Here is a 7,195-nt window from a genome sequence, read left to right as displayed (position 1 = left end):
TGCGAGCAAGGAGGCCTGCAAACCTGACTTGGTTACACCAGCTCTGTCAGGAGGAATGGCCCAAAATTCACACAACTTACTGTGGGAAGCTTGTGGAAGGCTACCCGAAACATTTGACGCAAGTTAAACAATTTAAAGGCGATGCTACTTTATACTACTGGAGTGTATGTAAACTTCTGACCCACTGGGAATGTGATGAAATAAATAAAAGCTGAAATGAATCATTCTCTCTAATATTATTCTGATATTTCACATTCTTAAAATAAAGTGGTGATCCTAACTGACCCAAGACAGGGAATTCTTACTAGGATTAAATGTCAGGAATTGTGAAAAACTGAGTTTAAATGTATTTGGTTAAGGTGTATGTAAACTTTTGACTTCGACTGTATGTGCCCTCTCTTCACCATTGTCTTTTCGATAATTGTTCCATTGTCCGTTGGTCGTGTGAGTACCTGTGCTGTGTTTGTTTTGGCTATCGTGCTGCGTGTTGTGCGCATGTGTTTTCGGGTCTCGTCCCTCGTCCCGTAATTTGCTTTCTAATGATCATGATCTTTTCCTCAAAGAAGTTCATAAATTTATTACTGCTGAAGTGATAGTCATCCTCTCTTGGGGAATGCTGCTTTTTAGTTAGCTTTGCGACAGTATCAAAAATAATTTTCGGATTGTTCTTATTTTCCTCAATTAAGTTGGAAAAATAGGATGATCGAGCAGCAGTGAGGGCTCTTCGATACTGCACGGTACTGTCTTTCCAAGCTAGTCGGAAGACTTCCAGTTTGGTGTGGCGCCATTTCCGTTCCAATTGTCTAGAAGCTTGCTTCAGATCTCGTGTATTTTCTGTATACCAGGGAGCTAGTTTCTTATGAAAAATGTTTTTAGTTTTTAGGGGTGGAACAGCATCTAGGGTATTGCGCAAAGTTAAATTGAGTTCCTCAGTTAGGTGGTTAACTGATTTTTGTCCTTTGATGTCCTTGGGTAGGCAGAGGGAGTCTGGAAGGGCATCAAGGAATCTTTGGGTTGTCTGAGAATTTATAGCACGACTTTTGATGCTCCTTGGTTGGGGTCTGAGCAGATTATTTGTTGCGATTGCAAACGTAATAAAATGGTGGTCCGATAGTCCAGGATTATGAGGAAAAACATTAAGATCCAGAACATTTATTACACGGAACAAAACTAGGTCCAGAGTATGTCTGTGGAAGTGAGTAGGTCCAGAGACATGTTGGACAAAACCCACTGAGTCGATGATGGCTCCGAAAGCCTTTTGGAGTGGGTCTGTGGACTTTTCCATGTGAATATTAAAGTCACCAAAAATTAGAATATTATCTGCTGTGACTACAATGTCCGATAGGAATTCAGGGAACTCGGTGAGGAACGCTGTATATGGCCCAGGAGGCCTGTATACAGTAGCTATAAAAAGTGATTGAGTAGGCTGCATAGATTTCATGACTAGAAGCTCAAAAGACGAAAAAGTCTTTTTTTTTTTTGTAAATTGAAATTTGCTATCGTAAATGTTAGCAACACCTCCGCCTTTGCGGGATGCACGAGGGATATGGTCACTAGTGTAACCAGGAGGTGAGGCCTCATTTAACACAGTAAATTCATCAGGCTTAAGCCATGTTTCAGTCAGGCCAATCACATCAAGATTATGATCAGTGATTAGTTCATTGACTATAACTGCCTTTGAAGTGAGGGATCTAACATTAAGTAGCCCTATTTTGAGATGTGAGATATCACAATCTTTTTCAATAATGGCAGGAATGGAGGAGGTCTTTATTCAAGTGAGATTGCTAAGGCGAACACCGCCATGTTTAGTTTTGCCCAACCTAGGTCGAGGCACAGACACGGTCTCAATGGGGATAGCTGAGCTGACTACAATGACTGTGCTAGTGGCAGACTCCACTAAGCTGGCAGGCTGGCTAACAGCCTGCTGCCTGGCCTGCACCTTATTTAATTGTGGAGCTAGATGAGTTAGAGCCCTGTTTATGTTTGTAGATAAGATGAGAGCACCCCTCCAGCTAGGATGGAGTCCGTCACTCCTCAACAGGCCAGGCTTGGTCCTGTTTCTGGGTGAGTCCCAGAAAGAGGGCCAATTATCTACAAATTCTATCTTTTGGGAGGGGCAGAAAACAGTTTTCAACCAGCGATTGAGTTGTGAGACTCTGCTGTAGAGCTCATCACTCCCCCTAACTGGGAGGGGGCCAGAGACAATTACTTGATGCCAACACATCTTTCTATCTGATTTACATGCTGAAGCTATGTTGCGCTTGGTGACCTCTGACTGTTTCATCCTAACATCGTTGGTGCCGACGTGGATAACAATATCTCTATACTCTCTACACTCGCCAGTTTTAGCTTTAGCCGGCACCATCTTCAGATTAGCCTTAACGTCGGTAGCCCTGCCCCCTGGTAAACAGTGTATGATCGCTGGATGATTCGTTTTAAGTCCAATACTGCGGGTAATGGAGTCGCCAATGACTTGGGTTTTCAATTTGTCAGAGCTAACTGTGGGAAGCTTCGGCGTCTCAGACCCCGGAACGGGAGGAGTAGAGACCAGAGAAGACTCGGCCTCTGACTCCGACTCGCTGCTTAATGGGGAGAACCGGTTGAAAGTTTGTCGGCTGAATGAGCGACACTGGTTGAGCATTCCTACAGCATTTCCCTCCAGAAGCCATGAGAAAGTTGTCCGGCTGCGGGGACCGTGCGAGGGGATTTATACTAATGTTACTATCTGTACTTACTGGTGGCACAGACGCTGTTTCATCCTTTCCTACACTGAAATTACTCTTGCCTAACGATTGCGTCTGAAGCTGGGCTTGCAGCCTTAAGGCGATCGTTCTCCTGTATATTATGAGTACAACGACTGCAATTAGAAGGCATCATGTTAATGTTACTTAGCTTCGGCTGTTGGAGGTCCTGACGAACCATGTCCAGATAAAACATCCGGAGAGAAAAAGTTGAATGAAAAAGAGTTGAGTGAGGGAAAAACAAAAAATATAAACAGTAATTAAAAAGTTCAAAAACCGTAAAGTTGTCAGGTAGCAAAGTAAGGTTGGCAACAAAATCGCACAGCAGCACTTAAACAAGTCTGCAAGTTGTGACCGGAAAGTTGACCCTTCTTTTTCAAGACCTCTGCAATCCGCCCTGGCATGCTGTCAATTAACTTCTGGGCCACATCCTGACTGATGGCAGCCCATTGTTGCATAATCAATGCTTGGAGTTTGTCAGAATTTGTGGGTTTTTGTTTGTCCACCCGCCTCTTGAGGATTGACCACAAGTTCTCAATAGGATTAAGGTCTGGGGAGTTTCCTGGCCATGGACACAAAATATTTATGTTTTGTTCCCCGAGCAACTTAGTTATCACTTTTGCCTTATGGCAAGGTGCTCCATCATGCTGGAAAAGGCATTGTTCGTCACCAAACTGTTCCTGGATAGTTGGGAGAAGTTGCTCTCGGAGGATGTGTTGGTACCATTCTTTATTCATGGCTGTGTTCTTAGGCAAAATTGTGAGTGAGCCCACTCCCTTGGCTGAGAAGCAACCCCACACATGAATGGTCTCAGGATGCTTTACTGTTGGCATGACACAGGACTGATGGTAGCGCTCCCCTTGTCTTCTCCGGACAAGCTTTTTTCCGGATGCCCCAAACAATCGGAAAAGGGATTCATCAGAGAAAATGACTTTACCCCAGTCCTCAGCAGTCCAATCCCTGTACCTTTTGCAGAATGTCAGTCTGTCCCTGATGTTTTTCATGGAGAGAAGTGGCTTCTTTGCTGCCCTTCTTGACACCAGGCCATCCTCCAAAAGTCTTTGCCTCACTGTGTGTGCTGATGCACTATCACCTGCCTACTGCCATTCCTGAGCAAGCTCTGTACTGGTGGTGCCCCGATCCCGCAGCTGAATCAACTTTAGGAGATGATCCTGGCGCTTGCTGGACTTTCTTGGGCGCCCTGAAGCCTTCTTCACAACAATTGAACCGCTCTCCTTGAAGTTCTTGATGATCCGATAAATTATTGATTTAGGTGCAGTCTTACTGGCAGCAATATCCTTGCCTGTGAAGCCCTTTTTGTGCAAAGCAATAATGACGGCACGTGTTTTCATGGTTACCATGGTTGACAGAGGAAGAACAATGATTCCAAGCACCACCCTCCTTTTGAAGCTGCCAGTCTGTTATTCGAACTCAATCAGCATGACAGAGTGATCTCCAGCCTTGTCCTCGTCAACACTCACACCTGTGTTAACGAGAGAATCACTGACATGATGTCAGCTGGTCCTTTTGTGACAGGGCTGAAATGCAGTGGAAATGAATTTTGGGGATTCAGTTCATTTGCATGGCAAAGAGGGACTTTGCAATTAATTGCAATTCATCTGATCACTCTTCATAACATTCTGGAGTATATGCAAATTGCCATCATACAAACTGAGGCAGCAGACTTTGTGAAAATTAATATTTGTGTCATTCTCAAAACCTTTGGCCACGAACCTTTGGCCACATGATATAGAAGGCGGATCATCATACATGATAGAGAGACCTGAGTCATACATGATAGAGAGAGCTGAGTCATACATGATAGATAGAGCTGGGTCATATATGATAGAGACAGCTGGTCATATATGATAGAGAGAGCTGAGTCATACATGATAGAGAGAGCTGGTTCATACATGATAGAGAGCTGATTCAGGATTTTCTCCTTTACTTTTTATTTTTATTTTACCTTATTTTACTAGGTCAGTTGACTGAGAACACATTCTCCTTACAGCAACAACCGGGGGAATAGTTACAGTGGAGAGGAGAGGAGGAGGGATCAATGAGACAATTGGAAGATGTTTTAGTCTCTGTTGACAAAGATGCATCTAGAGTCAAACATTCAAAGTCAAAGATCACTTTGGGTTTCTTTACATGCTGTCTAACATCATGTACATAATAGACTGGCACCGGAGGAGATGGCTGCCGTTTTAAGGGTCCCTAACTAATTGTGCTATTGTGTGTGTTTTTTCACGTTATTTGTAACTTATTTTGTACATAATGTTTCTGCCACCGTCACTTATGACCGAAAAGAGCTTCTGGAAATCAGGAAAGCGATTACTCACCACTTAATGTACAAAGATTTTTTCTTTAACGAGTCGGACGCAAAGGATATTCTTCAGACACACGAAAAGTGAGTAATCTGCCTTTACCATCAGTCCTATTAGCCAACATACAGTCATTGGATAATAAATTAGACGAAGCACGTTCAAGAATATATTACCACCGGGACATTAAAAACGAATATCTTACGTTTCACAGAGTCGTGGCTGAACGGCAACATGGATAACATACAGCTGGCGGGATATACGCTGCACCGGCAGGATAGAACAGCGGACTCTGGTAAGACAAGTGGGAACGGTCTGTGTATATTTATAAACAACAGCTTGTGCACGAAATCTAATATTAAGGAAGTCTAGAGATTTTGCTTGACTGAAGCAGAGTATCTCATGATAAACTGTAGATCACACTATTTACCAAGAGAGTTTTCAACTACACTGCTCAAAAAAAAGGGAACACTAAAATAATACATCCTAGATCTGAATGAATGAAATAATTTTATTAAGTACTTTTTTCTTTACATAGTTGAATGTGCTGACAACAAAATCACACAAAAATAATCAATGGAAATCCAATTTATCAACCCATGGAGGTCTGGATTTGGAGTCACACTCAAAATTAAAGTGGAAAACCACACTACAGGCTGATCCAACTTTGATGTAATGTCCTTAAAACAAGTCAAAATGAGGCTCAGTAGTGTTTGTGGCCTCCACGTGCCTGTATGACCTCCCTACAATGCCTCGGCATGCTCCTGATGAGGTGGCGGATGGTCTCCTGAGGGATCTCCTCCCAGACCTGGACTAAAGCATCCGCCAACTTCTGGACAGTCTGTGGTGCAACGTGGCGTTGGTGGATGGAGCGAGACATGATGTCCCAGATGTGCTCAATTGGATTCAGGTCTGGGGAACGGGGGGCCAGTCCATAGCATCAATGCCTTCCTTTTGCAGGAACTGCTGACACACTCCAGCCACATGAGGTCTAGCATTGTCTTGCATTAGGAGGAACCCAGGGCCAACCGCACCAGCATATGGTCTCACAAGGGGTCTGAGGATCTCATCTCGGTACCTAATGGCAGTCAGGCTACCTCTGGCGAGTACATGGAGGGCTGTGCGGCCCCCCAAAGACATGCCACCCCACACTATGACTGACCCACCGCCAAACCGGTCATGCTGGAGGATGTTGCAGGCAGCAGAACGTTCTCCACGGCGTCTCCAGACTGTCACGTCTGTCACATGTGCTCAGTGTGAACCTGCTTTCATCTATGAAGAGCACAGGGCGCCAGTGGCGAATTTGCCAATCTTGGTGTTCTCTGGCAAATGCCAAACGTCCTGCACCGTGTTGGGCTGTAAGCACAACCCCCACCTGTGGACGTCGGCCCTCATACCACCCTCATGGAGTCTGTTTCTGACCGTTTGAGCAGACACATGCACATTTGTGGCCTGCTGGAGGTCATTTTGCAGGGCTCTGGCAGTGCTCCTCCTGCTCCTCCTTGCACAAAGGCGGAGGTAGCGGTCCTGCTGCTGGGTTCTTGCCCTCCTACGGCCTCCTCCACGTCTCCTGATGTACTGGCCTGTCTCCTGGTAGCGCCTCCATGCTCTGGACACTACGCTAACAGACACAGCAAACCTTCTTGCCACAGCTCGCATTGATGTGCCATCCTGGATGAGCTGCTCTACCTGAGCCACTTGTGTGGGTTGTAGACTCCGTCTCATGCTACCACTAGAGTGAAAGCACCGCCAGCATTCAAAAGTGACCAAAACATCAGCCAGGAAGCATAGGAACTGAGAAGTGGTCTGTGGTCCCCACCTGCAGAACCACTCCTTTATTGGGGGTTTCTTGCTAATTGTCTATAATTTCCACCTGTTGTCTATTCCATTTGCACAACAGCATGTGAAATTGATTGACAATCAGTGTTGCTTCCTAAGTGGACAGTTTGATTTCACAGAAGTGTGATTGACTTGGAGTTTCATTGTGTTGTTTAACCTCTTACATCTAGACGTTCCGCTAGCGGAACACCTGCTCCAATATCCAATGATAGGCGTGGCGCGAATTACAAATTTCATTCAAGCCCAACCCCCTTTCCTTTGTGTAACCAGCTTTCATACAGGTGCCGTCCA

Source organism: Salmo salar, chromosome 17, assembly GCF_965601325.2.
Source record: "Salmo salar chromosome 17, fSalSal1, whole genome shotgun sequence".
In the NCBI taxonomy this organism is placed as follows: domain Eukaryota; kingdom Metazoa; phylum Chordata; class Actinopteri; order Salmoniformes; family Salmonidae; genus Salmo; species Salmo salar.
The sequence above is the reverse complement of the archived record's forward strand: the minus strand, read 5'-3'. Positions refer to the sequence as shown.